The sequence below is a fragment of the Epinephelus lanceolatus genome, chromosome 19, assembly GCF_041903045.1.
Source record: "Epinephelus lanceolatus isolate andai-2023 chromosome 19, ASM4190304v1, whole genome shotgun sequence".
NCBI lineage: Eukaryota > Metazoa > Chordata > Actinopteri > Perciformes > Serranidae > Epinephelus > Epinephelus lanceolatus.
The window spans coordinates 4287298-4308311 of record NC_135752.1 but is presented as its reverse complement, the minus strand read 5'-3'; the positions used below and the strand labels follow the sequence as shown (position 1 = coordinate 4308311).

Sequence of the window (21014 nt, the reverse complement as noted above, 5' to 3'; positions counted from 1 at the left end):
AACACAACAACATTTCACAAAACACTACAACATTTCACAAACACAACAACATTTCACAAAACACAAACACAACATTTAACAAACACTGCAACATTTCACAAACCCAACAACATTTCACAAACACAACAACATTTAACAAATACTTCAACATTCACAAAACACTACAACATTTTGCAAAAAACTTCAACATTTCACTAAACACTTCAATATTTGACAAACACATTTTACAAAACACTACAACATTTCACAAACACAACATAGTCTCACAAACACAACAACATTTTACAAACACAACAACATTGGACAAGATACTACAACATTTCACAAAACACAACATTTCACAAACACTTCAACATTTCACAAAACACTTCAACGTTTCATAAACACAACATTTAACATACACAACAACATTTCACAAAACATTTCAACATTTCACACAAACAATTAAAACACTAAAACAAAACACTACAACATTTCACAAACACAACAAATTTTCACAAAACACTACAACATTTCACAAAACACTTCAACGTTTCATAAACACAACATTTAACAAACACTACAACATTTCACAAACAACAAATTTTCACAAAACACTTCAACATTTCACAAAACACTTCAACGTTTCATAAACACAACAGCATTTCACAAAACATTTCAACATTTCACAAAAACAATTAAAACACTAAAACAAAACACTACAACATTTCACAAACACAACAAATTTTCACAAAACACTACAACATTTCACAAAACAAATGCATTTTCTGAAATGTTGTGTTTTTTTTAAATGTATTCTTTTTTGTAAAATGCTGTTGATATTGTGATTATATCACTGTAAGTTTTTACAAAACGACTGCATGCTCTGTCCTCAGCCTGGGAATGTGGGGAGTCTGGCAGCAGTTGCCTGCTTTGTTTAGTTAACATCCCATCGATGCAGAAAACACAAAACGCTTGCAATTATTAAACTGTTAATTTGAGGCAGTTTTACCAAAAGCAGTGCCAGTTGTGAAAATGAAAGTTTGAGGTAGACTACTTCAAAACTCCCCTCATGGGTATCCATAATTTAACTAGACAGAATGTAGCCTCATTACAAATATGCGATAATAATCAAGCAAATAAATGATCCACATTTCATATCAATGAAACATGCAGGGCTGTTAAAGCCCGTGATTGGCGGAGAGGCTGGTGATGTCACAGCAGCAGTGGGGCCAGTGTTTGGAGAATAGGAAAAGTTTGCCCGTGTGTTGATGAGACGCCGCCGGAGACTCCTCTCATCCGTCTCAACACAGCGAGAAATAACACGTTCACTGATGCGTCGAACGGACTTTCCAGAGGACAGCATTGGTGTTTTTCATGATTAACTACTGGATATATCACCATCAGCACCACAGGAGGGATCCATGTGCCAAGACAAGATCAATATTCTCTCATAAATAAGGTAGGTAAACGTTTGTCTTTACATATCAGCCAGTGCACCTCTACGGTCGGACCACAGACGCTGTGATTCATTGAATTTGTATGTATTATTTTACTGCGGAAATTTTGTCAGCGGTGCTCTGTGGATGTGAATCAAACTGTCATTTTTCTAGTAAAGTGGGGACAGAAAGTGTCCAAAACCTGGCGTTTGCTTTGTTGTTGCCAGCGTGAGAAACTGTCAGCAAAAATGTAGGCTACATGAAGATACATTTATTCAACAACGAGAATACACATTTGTGAAACTAAAAGGAATAGTTTTACAATTTTATTCGAGACACTCATCTATTTTATAAGAATAGAGAGTAACCTATTAACCCTACTCACCTTCGAAATATACTATCATATTATGTCCATTTAACATTTCAATGAAGGAAATTTGAAGCAGTGTCATTTTGCATCTAAGTTTATAGCTTCTTACCCTAAAGTAAAGTCATTTCCACACCGACCCATTGAAGCACTTGACAGGGCCGTAGCCAGGAGAATTGGGCTACAGTTGGACTTTCACTTGTAACTGTGTCTTAAGGGAAGAATTGGAGTACTTCATCCACCACTATCCAAACGAGCCAAATGCTCCACATCAGGGATGTAAATATGGACAGTGCAGGCAGTGCGGTTGCACTGGGGCCCGTGAGGTGGGGGGGGGGGGGGCCCACAGAGAGAATGGGCCCTTCAGCAATGTGTTGGGTGGAGATTGGGCCCTTATGAGTGATTGCCACCTTGAAAATATGCCTGTGTTCAAAGAAGAACTCTCGTTATATTAAAAACAGTGCCATTTGCTGTTAATGCCCTTGAAAAAGTCAAACCCATCTCTATCATGATTATTTTTTCTTTTTTGTAAAATAGTATAAATAGCATCTATAGCAAAATGTATATGCTTATTCTATAAGTATAAATCAAAAAGTCTATAAATCAGCTATTCTAGAACTATAAATCAACCATTAAAATTTCTGTATGTCTAATGTCATGTCTCTGATCATATAACAAGATAATATGTGCACAATAGCATGCACTTGGGCCCATTGCAACAACCCTACGCCACTGCTCCACACTCAGGGTTGGGGAGTAATGTAATACATGTAACTAAGTTTACAGCAAAGTAATGTACATAATACAAAATATGAGTAACTGTATTCCATCACACTTAGAGTTTAAATTGGCGGTATTCTGAATCCAGTTACTGTCTGTAGAAATAGATTACTTGAAGGGATTACTTTATTTATTTATTTTTGCTCTAACATAGTGTACTAACTGAACGTGATGCGAGCGAGCGCCAGTTTGATTGCACTGATTTCTGTTAAAATATTCCAAGTGGCTGTGAGTGATGCAGCGCTGCCATTTTGAGTTTAAATTTTGTTGTATACCCTGTTTATATTTATTCCTGTCGCTTACTTTGAAAGCTCCAAGATGGATGAGAAATGTGTGAAGTTGAAATGAGGAATTATCGACACAACATATTCTCATTAAACTGGAAAAGCCCAAGTAAGGTGGCAGCTGGCTGGAGGGAGATCACCAGGGAGCTGAAAGTTTCTGCTAAGTGATCATCACTAAAAACAAACCATTTGCTGTAGGCTATATTGTGTGCAATTTCCAGTAAAAATCACAATATAAAATGTGTGTTTTTTTGTTTAAAGTGCAAACGCAGAAAGACAGCAAGTACTCGTCCATCTTTAAAGTGGGTATGTCTCTAGCTGAGTGTGCAGCTGATAGGTAGTCTACGTGGTTTGTTTACATGATGTAGCAGAAGTGCTTATTTTACAGTGTGGACAGAGTGCCTTTCTTGCGGTTAAGTCTCCTACAGACTGTGGGATATTAGCAGTCTTATAAGTTTAGCGCAGCTACACTGTGGGACATGAATCTAATAAACTTGAGTATGACATCAAGTTTGATGTATGCATACTGTACGATGACAGGGACCAGCACCTACTGAATCCCAGGCTATGACGTACAATGCAATAGCTTCCCATACTTAGTGCACAAGGATGCTGCACGGATTATTACTTAGTCCTTACTTACTCCAACTGTGAAGCACAACTTAGAGGGTCTCATTATTAAATAACCTGAAGTTGTTAGGCACTATATACTGCGGTGTGTCTGTGTGTGTGTTCGCTAGCTGCTAAATTGCTCACCTGGCAGCTGTAACTCTGCCGCCATTTCCCTCCATGCTTCGCCGTTCTTTTCACGATCATGGTAAGAGCTGGAGGACACATAATACAGGCAAGGCTTCTGCTGCCACAACTCCACAAGGTTTTCCTCTTTGCTGGAATCCCACGCATGTATTATAGCACAGTTTTTCCCCCATGGAAAGCTGCTATCTGTCTGTTTGTTTGGGTTTAGCACCAGTGCATCATTTCATGCTGCATTTCTATTGGTTGGTTAGTAGATGTTGGTTGTAACAACAGTCACACAGTGAGATGGTCATTCCAAATTTCTGACACTGTCAGAATTTTATCCCAGGCCTTCTTAGATCGCAAGACTGTGACAATGGCCATTCTTGAACCTCTCTCACTGTGCAACGCAGGACCATTCTTTGAGAGCCACGATCAAAGGTATTGCCAAGTTTTTTAATGCTGGTCATATTATGTCTGGGATGGCCCAAAATTGCACAGTGTATACTAGGCTTTAGGAGACAGTGTAAGATTCATATCAGACATGCACTTCCTAAAAACAGATTTTAAAGAATATGTGCAGTGCACCTGCCACATTACAATGGCAGAGGAGATGCACAGCCAGGGCACTGTTGTGTTTTTGGCATGTAAATGTAAAACCCAGACAAAAGTTATTGTGAAGTATTCCAAAAGTAATCCAAAGTATTGAGAATACATTATGTAGATTGAGTAATCTAATGGAATATAATTACAAATTACATTTTAGGATATGTATTCAGTAATCTGTAGTGGTATAACCTTATGTTATGTTAAAAAAAACATTGAGTTTCTTTTCTTTGGCTGAAAAAACGTCTTACAGAACAGACCGTAGAAAATACAAATGTCACTTTTAAAAAATAATTTATACTATAACTGTATCTCTAACTATAAACTACACCTCAGGAATGCAAAACCCATGAATTCTAAAACTGACGGTTATGACCTACATCCTACCACCTCTGCCATCTGTTTACAGTTGGACAGCAGAAATGAAATGCTCTCTACACCACTAAATAGACCAAACTGATCTTTGCCACAAGGTCTAGCTATTTTAGGAGGGAAGATGTTGCCACCATTTTGCTGGGAAGTGAATTGGGCAAAGCAGTCCTTCTTTTACTTTGCAGTCCTACACTGTGTCATGGTGGGCAGCATGGTGACATTCTTCTGTAATTCATGTGATAATATATAATGTTTTATAGATGTAATAAAATTTCAAGTAATGGCCTCTACTCTTGCACTGCATTCTGATTGCAGATTGCACCCAGATTTTATACATTCTGCAGACAATCAGTAGGCCTATGTGCTTCATACTGCCTACTGAATTAATGGATAAGTATGCCATTACCAGCAGACTAATCGCACTGAAGTATACAAAAGCAATATGTCCTCTCTGTATCACATGACTGTGTTGATCACAAGACTGTATCAACCACATGGCTGTATAAACGTTACAGATCTGCAGGGTACATAACTCCTTGAGATCAGGTGGAGAGATCCACCAATCAGTCCTCTCATGAGAAAATCCAGGAAGAGGAAGGTTATTTAACCCTATGGGCCCTAGGCATTTTTGGGGTATTTTTACTGCCTTTACTTTTAAGCTCATATCAAAGTCATTCTAAAGGCTACATACACATGCTATATCTTGTTTTGTTTTTTTCAGGACAATCTGGGCTAACCAGATTTGCCATCATTCCATGTCCTTCTATGTGCCTGTCCCCCTCAATGTATATGGTGACTACGGCCCTGTCATGCATGCATAATTAGGCTACAGTTGTCTGTGTAAGCAAAGGTGAAGTACGCTGGTCTTGTCATACAAAGTTTTACGAGTGTTAACTGGACAATATGGAGATGTTTGCATCTTGAAAGCCGGACTATAAATGTGGATAGACAGGGAGAAACACACGCAAGCCTAAGACATGGTAAGATACGATATTCCTCGCTATATGAAGTGACTGATAACAAGATGGATTGTAAAGAAATTCGTCAGGTTTTTATTTTGTAGACAATTGATCTGGATTTATAGCATGATGGGATGACAGTGCAATGATGTGTATGGTATCACTGGAAAGCTCTGGTCCTGCGCTTTCATGTGATATGCGTGGCATTTCTGTGCGAGCCTGCATTCGCGAGTAATCCATCTAAGAGTAATGTGTGTGCAAAGCTGTATGAAAGCTCTGTTATACATCATTTTAGTGTAACTAAACATTGGACTACCGACAAGTGCTTGGTCTTGTCGAAAAGCTACGATTCTGCTGTTTCACGTGATGTGCGTGGCTTCTTGCTATGACGAATCAATAGAGAAGAACAGGTGTGAATTTGGCTGTACTATGCGTCCTTCGGGCCCATAGGGTTAAAGGCGTTGTATGTAAGAATGTGGCCAAAACGGTTACTGCACTCAAATTCAAAATACTGCTGCGAGTCGTGTCCGCCCCACCTCCCCTACAGATTCGAGGTTGCTGAACAGCGGCACGCTGGAGACTGATTTGTTTGCCCACGGACGGCTGCCGTGGCAGGGCCGCGTTGCCGCGTCTGTGATCTTCGGTTTTCCAGCGGAACGTTCGAGCAAGTCCGGCTTCTCTGCTGCTAACGCTGCTGCCGGGATACAGTGGAGGAGCCGGCTGCTAATGCTATGTACTGGGACACTGCTATTGCTGCTCGCTGTGCTGCTGTAGCTTAGTCGTAACTGTAACTGATGCTGAGACTCTACTGACTGCGTGACTGGTAGACTGCGGTGGGTGGCGCAACAGGCCAAAACACAAATTCAAAACATAAACATGATTTGTGAACCGTAAAATATTTTTTTAAATGCGAATATTCTGGCCGTACTATTGTTGTCGGTGAGATCAGTATGTTATATGAACATTATTCCTTAGTCTCTGTGACATATTAGGAGGATTTTATGACTATTTGCTTTAGATTTCTTACATATAGCTCCTTTAAGTGTGGGAGTGGCCTATTTGAATCGCTTTTGTTTGAGACTATGCTGCAAGGTGAGTGTGTTTGCTGATCCTGATCCTGTGAATTTATCTTCTCTATGTCCTTTAACTTTAGCTTATATTGGAGTTATGCTATGTAGCGTGTGAAACAGGGTATGGTGAATGTGCTGGGAAAGGTAGTATCGGCACGGTCACTACCTGGAGCTCGCATAAACGGAGCCTGGGTTTGTTGAAGGTGGCAGTGCTGTTTGGGCTGAGAAAGCCATGTGTAACTAAGGTAAAGGAGGTTGTTGGGTTGGTGCGGGGAGCAGTGAGAGCTGGCATTAGGGGAGTGTCTCTGGGACGCCAGAGATCACTGTCTAGCCTCCTGGAGGTGTCGTGGGACCAACTAGATGAAACACTGGTGAAAGGAGGTTCCCACCCGATGACCCCAAAGACGTGTTAGCTATCACTGCTCATTGGTCTGTATAGTTAAGCCTTGCCATAATAGCTTATCATAGGGCTTAGGAGGTGATTCAACTTCTCCCATGGTCTTGTGTTAAAAAACTAGGCAAAAATTGCAATAAATTGTAACATTAAATTGCAGTACTTGTAAAATTGCAAAATCTAAAAATTGCTTTTGTTAGTTTCCAGGTTTCCCAAACTATCAGGGAGAGCCCTGTGTCCACTTATAATGTGTTTACATGTAATTAATGTAATTCATTAATGTAATTTATATGTAATTACTAAAAGTGTGTTTTTCACACAAGACAAACTGGGCAGGGTACATTTGACTGAGGTCTTGATGCTGGGTTCACTAAAAAGAGCCTACAGTCTATTACCAGTTCATTACTGCTGAAAATTGTTTGTTTTTTGTTAAAGTTGCACTTTTCTTCAAAATGTGAAACATGCAGCACAGCATGAGTTTGCCCTCCACAGACTTAAAGAGAAAATGTGGTGAGCACGGTAAACCAAGTCCAAGCATACATTGCTGTAATGAATTGCCTCTGCCCTAAAGTAATAGAGGTTTGTCACAAACTGTGGTGTGAGCATCACCAGTGCATCGATTCAACTCTGGATTCCTCAGCAAGGTCTGATCTGTCTCAGACATAAAAAGTGTCTGTCCAGTCCAGCTGTTAGCATTACAGTTGTGGTGCACGTCCAATCATGTCAAAGGAGAAGATTCATTTCCTTAAAAAAATATTAGCGACTATAACTGGGGAAAGAGAAGGGACTCCTTTTTCAGCCCAAATGGATGAAGATGTATTTGTCATTTTCAAGTTCTTCTGATATACCTGATGTATTGAATGCGAACCAAACCAGCTTCAAGACCTGGGGCTGGTTGTACAAAACAAGTGAAGATTTTCCTTTAAATCCTTGTTAAAGCCACAGTGTGTAGGAATTTCTCCCATCAAACCTTGAAATCATATATTGCATTGAGGGGTGGAAATCCCAGGGGGGCAGGGGGGACATGACCCCCTCCAGTAAAGCTGTCCCCCCCTAGAATAATTTGAGACACAATTAATAATTGAACAATGCAGTAGTATTTATTGAAAGCACAATGTAAGCGGTGCTCATTATAATCACGCAATAATGTGCTATTTAAATCTTAAAAGATTTACTCCCCCCCTCCCATTCCTAATAATGGCATATCCCACACTCTTTCCAACGGGCGGGGCTAGCAGCCGTTAATACTTGGCAGTAGTGGCTGGACCCGGCTGCCCACATCGCGCATTGCAGGGTAAGATGTACACTCACACAGACACAGTTTAACTTACACAAGTTACAACACATCCCATTTACTGTTACAACAAGCCCCAGGCCCAGGCTGTCTGCAACATTTCTCCTGCATTGTTCTAAAGCCTACTCAATTACGAGTAATGCTAAGCTAAAAGCTAATGATTAAGCTCAGAGTTTAGTGATAGTCAGAGAGGACAGGAGAGGACTGTTTATAAACCAGTTTACCAGTTTAATTGCAGGAAATGTTTAGTTGTTAAGCCATTTCTCATAAGTGATTTGATTTCAGTCATTTTGTTTTAAATCTGGACATGTGCAGGTGGATTCAGCCAGTGCTAAGAAAGGTCCTATGCTTGCCTGTTGGAGAGACAGAGAGAAGATTAAAGCATCAAATTGCAATATAAGATGCTGTATAAAATACAGGCTACAACTTTTTTCCTTGTCCCTCCCCCTGGAATTATTCTCTAAAATTTTACTGGTTATTGTCCCCCCCAACTATGAAATGGGATTTTCACCCCTTATTGCATTCAAAAAGATAGTGCACTCTAACGCCTCACTTTTTCAAATGTATATTGCAACAACGGTAGCCACTGTGTACCAAAAAGCTATCACATTGATGAAACCATGTCATCCAATACTTCATGGAGTATTCATTCAGACTCCTACACAGACACACGCGACGCTAGCTGACAAACCCCCTCCTCACCATGGCTCTGTGTTCAGCCTCTAAAGAATCAGTATCGTGCCGATGTGCATCAACCAATCACAGGTCAGCTCAGACCACTGTGTACCTATTGGCTGTTCTACTGCATGTTCCCGTGCCGCTGCACGTCTGGTAGGAGGGGCTCAGGGCGGAGACGAACAAAACCTAACTCAGATGAGACTCAAAAATCAACCGTTTTCAGGCTTTCTACCTACTGCAGCTTTAAGTATTTAAGGTTTCTCTTTGTCTTGGTCTTATACTTAAGGTGTACCCAGACTGTTGCCTAAAAGACCTGAGCAACCAAATTAGGTGGAAAAAAAACTTAAGGTACCTCTGACTCTATCTTAAGTGGACATGACTGAGTTTATGGTGATAAATGAAAAAAACGAATGCACCTGGAGAAGAGCGTTCTGCAGCCAGGAGAACCCTAATGGATATGCTTTTGATTTTACACTATAGATTTGACAGAATTAATTTTTGTTTCAATTCCTTCCTACAATTGTTTCCTTCCTACTACTACTAGTTTTCTAGTGTTGGGTTGGGATCAAATTTACTTTGCCTGTGATTGCATTCCTCCAGAAGTATAATCTTTGTTATCTTGTCTTCTTTTCTTCTGCCATATTTTTAACTATCTTACTATGAACGAACTTTGTGAGACGATAACAGGCATCACAATAATGAATCCAAACAAACAATCTCCATGGAGACTTTAACCACTGTAAAATCTCTTAAAGCAACACAATGGAGGTTTGTGCTATTTACCTCACGGGGTTCCCCTACAGACAAAAAACAGTATTGTCTGTTACAAGTGTCGCAAAAATCTTTCTGCGCGTGCATTTGTTGACAAGCCAACGATACCGGTGAACTTCCTGAAGCTGGCCATGTAATGCGCGATCATCATGTCTTCAGAATAGGTAAAGTAGCCTTATAGCATTTTGTACATACATGAGTAGGCTGATTGCTTTATTTATTTATTAATTTTCGAAATTCAGAAATGAGTTGCTCTCTGCATGTCAGGGCTGACCTCCTCCTCACGCTACGCTTGTTAAGTGTGATAAAACCTCTGCCAGCCAAGCCAATACTTTATCAATACATGTGATCAGCATGTAGAAAGCCATATTTCAATTTGCTCTGTCCGCAGTCTCTCATTCACCGCTTTTATGATTTACGATCGCGGTTGACACAAGCATATTGTGCTCGCGGTGCTAACAGCAAAGTGTTAAAGACAAACTAAAATGAAAGCTGTCTCTATGTAGGCTAACACTTTATCTTAAAATGTACCTGAGGCAGCCGACCTGCAGACAGTGAGTCTCCTCAGTAGAGGGTAACAGCAGTAACAGCACCAGGTCACCATCGGTCGGGCATCCCTCCTCCTCTTTCAGCTCTCGCCAGTGTGTGAAAGCCGTGCCAATATTAATCCTTGTTTGAGTTCTTGTTTTATCGCTCTCCCGTTTCCTTTTCTTTATCTCCTCGGACAACACCTACACCTTCTTCCTTTTCTTTGTTGCGTCAGCCATGACAGCCACGTCTAACTTCATTAGGGACACTATTGTAATCCTAGGTATTCTTCTTCTTATTCTTCTTCTTTCTTCTTCTTCTTCTTCTTCCGAGGAAATCATACTTCCCATGGGTGTAAACTGACCAAACTTTGCACAAAGGTCCAGTCTCATGCCAGATATCCTCAGCTGTAAATAGTCCTGATGGTGGCACTACAGCAAGCGTCTGAAGTTCAAAACTTTGAAAATTCATAACAAATCAACCATACGTGCTACAACTTCACTACTTTATCAAACTGTAGCCCCAGTACTGAAGAAACTTTTGTACATTTAAACCTATTACAAATTAGGAAGTTCATCACTCTGGGTTTTTTTTTCAAAAACTGTACAACTTCTTAAACCTATCTCCTCCCACAATTTTTGCTCAATTGACACCAAACCTGCTACAGAGCATCTTCAGACTGTCCTACAAAAACTATGTTTCTCAGATTTTTGATTTATCAAAAATTGAGCCTACAGTGCATCAGAATTTTTGACTGTAAACAGTACTGTAAACATATACATGCAAATTCTTGCTAAATAAATCTTCAGTGTCATGAAAAAAATGACAAAATTCTAGAGTCATGGTAGATGATGTGTGACAAATTTCAGAATTTTATCTCAAAAACTGAATTTTTGACAGCATTTTGAATTTTGCTCTAATGTGAACAATTGGAGTCAATGTAAAAATGGCGATTTTAAACATCTGTTTTTCACTTATGGAGCCAATCAATCATTGTTACAAACAAATTACCAACATCTCCATGCTGTCTAGATGCAATATGTGTATTTTCAGATTTTTGCCTTATAACTGAATTTTTTACAGTGGTTTCAAATCTGCCTTTCCATGCACGGATGGCTGCTTTCCTACACAACAGTGAATGGCTTACTCAATTTATGAAGCCACTGTTGAGTTGCTACTTGCCAATTAGCTCAGAGCGGTAGATGACTGTCTTAAGTGCAACACACACCGCCACTGTACGCCACGCGTCAAAACGCCCACCTCCATTATATTCTATGAACCAACCTACACTGGCGCCGGCCGACGTGCCGCGCCGCTCTGCTTCAGCCCGCTGCTCTATTTCCAGCGCGGCCGGCACTCATGGTGGCGCTGCGAGAAAAGCCTTTTATGTACGTCTCGTCTCGTAGGATCAACTCCGGTTGTTTCAAATTTTTAATAAGACGACTTTGATAAGAAACTCACCCGTGAAATTGAAGTTGTTGTTGCCTCAAAGTTTTTCCTCTTCTTCTTCTGTTACTAGCAGTTGGCAACCGTTGGCAACTAGTGTAGGTACAGCCACCTAGAGGGCTTGGGTGGGAAATACATGTTGACGGTGCCGCTGCGCGCCGCTGCCAGTGTGTGTTGGGCGCCGGCGGCGGTGTGTGTTGCACTTCAGGTTCCAGAGGTTGCAGATTCGAGCCTCAACTGGTGCAGAATCCACATTGTAATGTAATCATCTTCTTGTGCTCCAGCTTATTGCTTAAAATTGCCTGAGCGTGACTCATCACTGTGCAGCATCTTCAAGTCTTTTTTCTGCTAGAAAATCTGCCTTCTCATGCTTGAAAATAAACCAACTTTGCACAAAGATCCAGTGTCAATGCTTCAGTGTGAAACCATCTGAGGCTTCTCACTTTGCACATAGCTCAACTAGTTAAACATCAGTTTTTCCACTTATGAAGCAAATCAATCATTGTTAAAATAAATTACCAACATCTCCATGCTGTCTAGATGCAATATGTGTATTTTCAGATTTTTGTTTTTGAAATCTGCTTTTCCATGCATGGACGGCTGCTAAACCTGCATGTCTGGCTTAGTCAGTTTGTGAAGCTATACATGAATTGTCTCTGACTAATTAGTTCAGTGAGATAGAAATTGATTCTTAGTCTCAGAGGTTGTGAGTTCAAGCCTCAGCTGATGCAAAAGGCAGATTGTGTTGCTAAATTCCTAAATGTCTTCCAATTCTTCTGCTTGTTGCTCAGAATTGCCTAAAAATGCCCGGACCCGACCCATCACTGCGCAGCAGCTATAATTCACTTTGGTTCGGCTACGCTACTCTAAAGAGAGGAGGGGGATATGCCGCATGCCGTAAAGCAGCCAAATTTTGTAGTCTTTTTTGTGTCCGGGTTCCTACCCGAACCCCGAAACTGCATAGTGCCAGTACAAGTGAAACAGACGCTCTCAAGCAATGACGGAGGTGTCATCCAACCTATTGTGAGTTGATGTACCATCACAAGGATCTTGGATATATATTTTGAGGGCTCAGAAGCTCCATTGTGTTGTTTTATTGCAGTAAATGAGTAAATGTTTTTCCTTAACTAAGGAAACCTTTTGAGGGATTCTGTGCAACTGTGTAAGTTCCTCAGCTAAGGAGACATCATGGCTTAAGTGTTTTAAGGTGTTTTGTGCAACTAAACTTATTTTTGTTTCTTCATTTCATCCATCACTGACTGTTACCTCTCCAGGCTAAATTTGCCAAATGTAAATATAAATTACATGCAAATTACATTTGAAAACTTAAACTGGCACCCAGTCCAAAGCCTTGATGATTACATCTAGCTGGTTAGCTTGCATCTTGCTCCAGATATAGATTCCTGTGCAGGTAGCTACAGCAGCTAATCCCGGGGGATACCTTCTGTGCTTACATTTGGTTGGACTCAAACACAACCAATTGAAGTAACTAATTATACAGTTAATTTAATTATCAAAGCCTCAAGAGGTTCACACTTCTTGTTTTGCCAGATCCAGTGTTTTCCAAATGTAGGTGGCAGGTGCAAAGTTTGCAACGGATAGATAGAATGGCCTCAGTTACAAGAATGACACCAATGTTGGAAAAATACCGGAATTTCCCTTTCAGATGTTTATGTGTTAAAAACCAAAATGTGACATTTTTTGCTGCAGATTGATACACTTCTGGACTTCTCTTGGTTGTCTGCTTTTTTAGCTGCTGTGTTTTTCATCTTTATGACTTTGAATTTCTGAGATTTTGTAAGTATATGCCACTAGGGTCCTTCTGGAGTCATAAACCAAGGACTTTCACTATGCACTGCAAAGCTGTATTTTATATTCTGTACACGGATCCCTTGTTATTTCATGGCAGTATGTACAGCTTTTCAAAATGCACCACCTGTTCCTGTTAAGAGCAGTAAGGGACTCATTGTATAAAGACTGAACACATAATGCCAGACAGACTTTAATAGGTCTAATAACGAGCACCTGCCAAAGTCACACATACTTTTTTAGACCACCAGCTGCAGTGTTGTGAGAGTGAAACTGTGAGGAAAGGTAAGTTCCTGTCAGATGCAACTGTGTTGAAGGACAGTTCAGTTTTTAGAAGTGGGGTTGTATGGGACACTTATCAATAGACAGCATATTGCTAACAGGAGATGTCAGTCAGCACACCCCCAGAAGCAGGCTGGAGTCCAGAAGCTAAGCAACCCACTGCTGTGGAGGGGTCAGCAACAAAATGTGTTTTAGCCACCTACAAAAAGTCCACCTAAAATCGATATTAGTTTAAGTGTATGCTATATTAAGAGTAGTTTCACTGCTTTACCATAATGTCAGACAGGGTTTTCCAATGAAAAAATTAAGCTGTTATATCACTGTCTTCGAAGCCAGACTTCATTGACAAAAACAGTGATTTAACATTGCTGGACACAGGAGCTGCTGGTCTACCACTGCCTCGATCAGCTATCCTGTTTGTGTCATTGTGTGACTTTGCCATTTAAATGGGTTATTTCAGATTCACTAATGTCACACAATTACACAAACTAACTAACCAATAGAAGCAGTGGTAGACCAGCAGCTCCTGTGTTTAACAAGCTAACATTATTGTTTTTGTCTGTGGAGTTCAGAGGCTTTGACGAGAGCAAAGATGGAAAACTGAAGCCATAAAGACTTCCCTGTCAGGACAGGCTATCTGAGGGATAGGTAAAGCAGTAAAAAGACTCTCAATATAGCATACACTTAAACTGATATTGATTTTTTAGGTGGGACTTTTTTTAGGTGGCTGAAATATGTTTTGTTGCTGACCCCTCTACAGCAGTACATAGCTTCTATTTTGGACTCCAGCCTGCTTCTCCAAACGGGGGTTGTGCCGACTGATATCTACTGTATGGAATATACTGTCTATGGATAAGTACCAAATTTCAAAAAATCTGAACTATCCCTTTAACATATATGCAAACCTAGTGGTGTTTGGTGTCTTCAGTTCTGTGTTGATAGCGTGCCAGTGTAGGTAGGCTTGCTATAGAATGGACCAATTTTAGCATTTTAGCACCATTTCAGAAATAATCTCCATCTATACCAACACACTTGAAAACACATTTCATATAAACACTCTTGCACACTGGGCATGAGCATGCTGATGTAAATAGCAATCAGATTGTCTACCCTGCAGTTGGTTGCTTACTTACATAAAATACAGAAATTTCTTTGGTTGGACTGACGACGAGATGGAACTGTTGTTGAAAATAATGCATGAGTTTAAGGCGGTCAAGGTGACAGAAAACAGATTAGGGTCATTGCAAAGCAAATACGGTGGCATTTAAGAGTGGTACCAGCCAGAAGTGTTATCAGTCATCGAAGTTTTCAGAAGTCTCCATTTGTGCTTGTCCATACTTGAACTTTGTTTCCACCAAGCAGTCCAGTCCAGCTCAGTTCAGACCAGTTCAGTTCAGTTCAGTACACATTAGAAAGGCTATTTTTCAGTTCATATGGTGAAAAGTTGTGGAGGGTACCAGCAGAACATCCCCATTTTTCATTACCCCTCTGTTGGAGTACCTAACACACTTTTTTTCTCCACCTAATTTTAGTGATCATTAGGTCTCTTCTGAAGTGGAATTAAAATCAAAATATGCATGCATACTTTTATTGTGATGGTCCACTAGCAGATGGAGACATGAAATGGAATGCTTTTCAATGTATGATATTAATTCATTGTGCAAAATAAGAAAAAGCATGTTGGCTGATTCCGATATCTCATTTTAAAGCCAATATCGGCTGACACCGATGACATGCCAATATTATCATGCATCCCTAATTTTTACGGTACAGTGACCATCTCAGAAAATATCATGGTATGATGGTATAACAGAATTATTATCATCAGTCAGATTGACCTGTAAAGGAATGAGGTTTTTTGTTTTGTTTTGTTTTGTTTTTTCTTTGAGCAAAATTTTTACTATAATTTACACACCATTTTTAATGGGAGTATGTGTAAAAAGACTCCCTTTCTAAAAAACAAACAAACCATAAGATAAAGAGGACATTCTTTGTCCAGCTGTATTTTATAAAAATATCGCAAATAGGCAAATGTAGATGGTGCAATAATCATCAATTTTCATATCACGGTAAACCTTGAAACAGGTATATCATTACAGTCCTCTTGGTATGGTATTTTGACTGCACTGGTAATGACTGTATTTACAACAATAGTTGACTAAATGACTGAACATAATGAACTGAAACTGACAAACATCTTTGTGTGATTACCTTAATAAACATCAGAATCAGTTATGCAGTCAATTGGTAATATGGGGATGCAGAATGGCTGTACAGTCCATGTTGGTGAAGTTCTAATTAAAATCCTGTTTATGTGAATCTTAACTGTTGGAAGTGAACTGTTGCTCTTAGGCTGATGACTTGCAGTAACAGGACTGTTGGTGTGCATGAAAACATACTGACACATACTGTGTGGTGTTTCCCCAGTGAAAGTGAGCGAGGGAAAGTCAGCTTGCACTGTGGAAGATACACAGCTGACTGTGTGAGGGGAAAGCCAAAACACAGCATGGCCAACAAAACCAGACAGGACACACAGACACACACACACACACACACACACACACACACACACACACACACAAATCCACACATACTGTATATACACACATGCAATGGCTGTGTTTTTGCAGAGCTTTCAGTCAGCCAACAAGCAGTGACGAATGTTTTTGAGTCAGCAAATCAAAGATGTTTATTTGCCACTAAATCTTCCAGTTGAGACTGTCATCACAGAATGAGTGCTTACTAATTCATATGAAGTGTTTCCCACACATTTAGAATTTATTTGTGGCGGTTAGCCCTATGGTTGCAGCTATCTTCCAGTCAGGGAGGTTTCTTTTTGTATTTCATACCATCACTGTATTCCAGTATTTCTTTTACATCCTCAATATAATAATGATTTTAGCACATCAGGTGCTCAGCTTGTCAGAGTCAACGCTATGTGGTCAGAGCTGTATACTATAATCACTCCAAGCTGTACTTGTCAGGCTTGCTCAACATCCATTAGAGTCAGCTGTAGGCCTACCTCATCAGCTTCAGCTGTTGTTTTGTCAGGCACGGCCAATGAGCCCTGATGGGAGAGTGTTGCTTTTGCCCACTTCTTTACCCTCAAACAAAATAATAAAACCAACAAACAAACAGATAAATGATACAGTATGCAAACATTTTTAAGAATTGAAGATTGAAAATCAATAATGACTCCTAAACTTTGTTCCTGTGTGAATGATTGACAACAGCCACCTCCGTGAGGGGATAGACCACTCTGATCACTAAGTAGCCACGCAAAGCACTTAATTATTCACTGACAATGGAAAAAAAAAAATGACTACAGAGCTATCAATAAAGATTACACAAATCTGTACATCTCATTTTCACATTTTGAAGCTTCATGCATTTGAGAAAACGAGCCCCAAAAACTGCATGTGTCTGCAAATAAATATTGGGCCATGGCTTGAGTGCAGCCTTTGTCTGGCTCTGGAGGGACTTCAGACAGCAGGTCTTAGTTCCTTGCAGTCCTTTGTGAGTGGACAGAGAGGCGTCAATACTGTGCTGCCTGGAACAGTGTATCAAAGTTGTGCAGCCCAGCCTAATCCGCTCCATTAGGGGCTGTGTGTCTGGAGCCCTTTCACACACACAGCATGGCCCTTGTTTGTGCAGCAGTGCAGTTGTCTCGTGGTGGTGGTGGTGGTGGTGGTGGGGGGGGTTCAGTGTTGGTGGCTGCAGCTGTGCCCTCTCTTTGCTCAGTGAAACCAGAGAGGACTGGCCCTGCTGGCCCATAAACCGCCTGCACAGACACGCTGTCAGCAGCCATACAGCCACTGGAGACATCTTGTAGGCTCCTTCCATCAACCAATGTTTTCCAAAGAAGGCTAGCCAGAGGACAGAAGGCCAACGTTGTTGGCCTCGAGAAGTTTAGCTTGCTCACTAGTACAGAGACTCATCAAGCAGCTGGAGAAACAAAGTGACCGTATCGTGTGCTAAAGTCACAAGCTGTTACTGTACCATTAAGGAAGAAGACCAGACATATTTACTGTGGACACCCTGACAAATCCTAAAAATCCCTCCAGAGATTTAAATGATGTTTTTAGACGTAATACTTTAGATTTTAGCACCTCTTTTAGTACAAGTCTTTCTCACATAATTTTTAACCGTGTACATGGCATTTCAACCCAGTCGCTATAAAAAAATGTTGGCATTGTACATATCTGCAAACATGGATATGTTACATTTGCATGTTAATATGTAGCAGACACACTGAAACTTCATATTTCAACAACATCGTGGTTAACGTGTGGTTCGGAAAATCACTTGGTTATGGGCAGAAAAAGATCACTTTTTGGCTCAAAATACCTGTTTTTGGGGGCACAATCCCCATTGGAACAGCAGCGATCTCTGTAAAAAAAACAGCTGCTTTTAGCAGACTATCCCCAAAAAAGCGATGGGTTGTTAGCAAACACCCATGACTGGTGCCTAAACAGCTGCTTGAAACACAGCAATGACTCACTAAATCACAACTGTTTATGTTGTCTGTTGGTCTCAAACAGTGGTCTGCAGAGGTCTGCAGCTTGGCAAGCATCTTGCCTAGTTGTCACACCATCCACCATTCCCTCTACCTCCCGATGACAAAGTCAGCACAAATACTACGTAATTTTTAAAACATTGTTATGATATGTATGAAACACACAAATAATGTAATGTATTTGTGTACTGCAAAAATGTAACATGCCAACATTTTCTTCTTTTCTTCTTTTTCTATGTAGAAACACACATCATTGAAGACCATACCAGCCAACAAATTCTCACTCCCAACTTGTAACATATTGCTGCTTATTGAGTGGAATATTGGCATCTACATATGACATGTTTGGTGTCATGGGTATGTCTGTTGATGACACTCTGGGATGGCGTGTCAATTTACACCTGCTACATGCTTTGTGTCCTTTCAAAATACACTTCTGTTTTCACAGGCAATTTACAGTTTCTGGTCATTAGATGCATACAGTCTTTTTCAAAATAAACTTACAGTGTCAGTAAAACACAGCATATTTACATTTATTTCCTTGTGCAACAAAAGCACGTAGTTAGTTTGAGATAACAACAGCATGTGGTTAAGTATAGAAAAAAAAAATCAAGGTGTCACCAGTGAAAGTTCAGAGTTTGTCAGACCTGTCTCCCTCCTCGCCCACTCGCCTTGAAGGGACTTTCCAGCTCCTTAAGATGCGTTGTTTTCTGGTGGCGTTTCAAGCTGGCAGAGTCTGGCAGAGTTATAAACTGATGCCACCTGGCAGCATATCATACCACTGTGAAAGGATGGCTTTTTGCGTCTGTGTCTGAGGCAGAAATCACTGACCAAGCGGTAGTATTTGATGACTTCAGAATGAGAACAGATTGTACCAGCATCTTTGTTTTAGGGTGCTGTCACACCTAACCTGTTTGATTCAGTTAAAACGAACTCGGATGCGTTTGAGCAATTGGTACGGTTTGTTTGGGCTGGTGTGAAAACTGTCAAACAAACCCTGGTGCGGACCAAACAACTAAACTGAGACCGCTTGAAAAGGTGGGTCTGAGTCCGACTGCAGACAGACTCAGGTGCAGTTCATGGTGTGAAAGAAAAGGAACCAATCACAGCATTCTATGATAGCAGATATGGCAACAGCTAAACCAATAACAAGTCCCTCTGCTGATCATGAAATCTGTCCATGATCTCATAATTGATCCTGATAAAGGCCACATATATCCCATAACCTATTTATGCTAATGGATACATGTTACCATGGTAACACATACGCACGTCAGTGTGGCTATTTTCCCTGAAACTGTTAAAACTTCCATCATTGTATCCGACTCTGTGTACTTTGTCTGTTCATTAAGTCCATTGAAAAGTGTGTGACAGTAATCCCACAGTAATAAAGCCTGAATCATTAACAGAGCCTACTTTTCATCATGTCTCTATATTAGTAATTATTCAGAACATGCCGCTGATTTGCAGTCTAATAATAGCCTCTTAATAATGCTTACAATCAGTTATTTCTCTACGAGCTCTTTGTGAAACCAAAGAACATAAATATAAACTCTTTAGAAGCATTAAAGTGCTCCTGCATGAACTTCTGTCAGGCACCAGAATTCGATTTTCCCTCGTGGGTCTTGATGATGCAGGATGAGAAACGCCAAAACTTTGTGTCTACTCCTCTTGGTTTGTTTGCAAAAAGTGTGAGCAGGAAAAACTAAAACATAACATGCAACATATGTCAGTTTTTCCCTCTGGTGCAGACCAAATTAACTGAACAACAGGTGTGAAAGCACCCTTAGCCAGTTTATTCATATTAAACTTAAATAATATATTTGGATTTTTTCTAGTCTATCTCAATACAATACTCACTCCGTATTTACATTGAAAGAGTTATTACTGGTTGAATCTTTCCTCTTGTCCAAACTAATTTTGAAGTGATAGCTTAGCCTGACAACAAGAGGCACAATCAGTAGTCCTTGTTCTGTGTGGGGAAAAAAAAAAGATTTTAAAGTTTAGCTGAAGCTAATATGAGGCTTCAACAGTCACATTTAACTAACTTTATGCTAGTTGTCACATGTAGGTTTGATTCTGTTTTTGTCCTAGTGTTGTGTTGAAGTCTGAAGTGTTTCCCATAGCACTGTCCTCAGTGATTGGGCTTAGAGCTTGATTAAGGCTGATGTTAGTTTGTTTTAAGGTGTAGCAAAGATAAGTCATTTGGGTTCAGGGCTAAGATTTGATTGAGGTCAAAGAGCAACTTAACAACTAGTTGGAGCATGATCATGCCCCATTCACATATTCAGGATCTATCAATGTCTTTTTAAACTACACCTCTATACAGTACCTGGAATACCATAGAATTGTTTCACCTGCAAGAAAAGAACTACAGTGGCACCCTCAAAAATATTTCATAGGTGTGGCCATATGGGGCCACTGAAAATCTTGGGGTGGCACACCAAAACCACAAGCCATAACTGAATTTCAGGGACTACTTAATACTTAAATTATTACTAGAGATGCATGGTATTGGATTTTATTCTGCCAATATCAATATATCCCCTTTTTTCCATACTTAATTTATGATCATCAAGTGGAATTATCATATTATACATGCATACTCTTATTGTGATGGCCCAACAGCAGATGGAGACATGAAATGGAATGCTTTTCAATGTATGTAATATTCATTCATTGTGTACAATAAGAAAAAGCATGTT

The 21014-nt window shown here is 40.1% G+C and overlaps 1 protein-coding gene across 1 annotated transcript in view; it reads left to right on the top strand.

The window, feature by feature from the left end:
* Positions 1-1252: 1252 nt before the first annotated feature.
* The window catches only part of megf10 (multiple EGF-like-domains 10), a 130971-nt gene continuing 111209 nt past the window's right edge, over positions 1253-21014 (top strand). The window contains exon 1 of the mRNA XM_033647526.2: positions 1253-1441. The gene's annotated coding sequence lies outside the window, so the exon portion shown is untranslated. The remainder of the gene's footprint in view (positions 1442-21014) is intronic.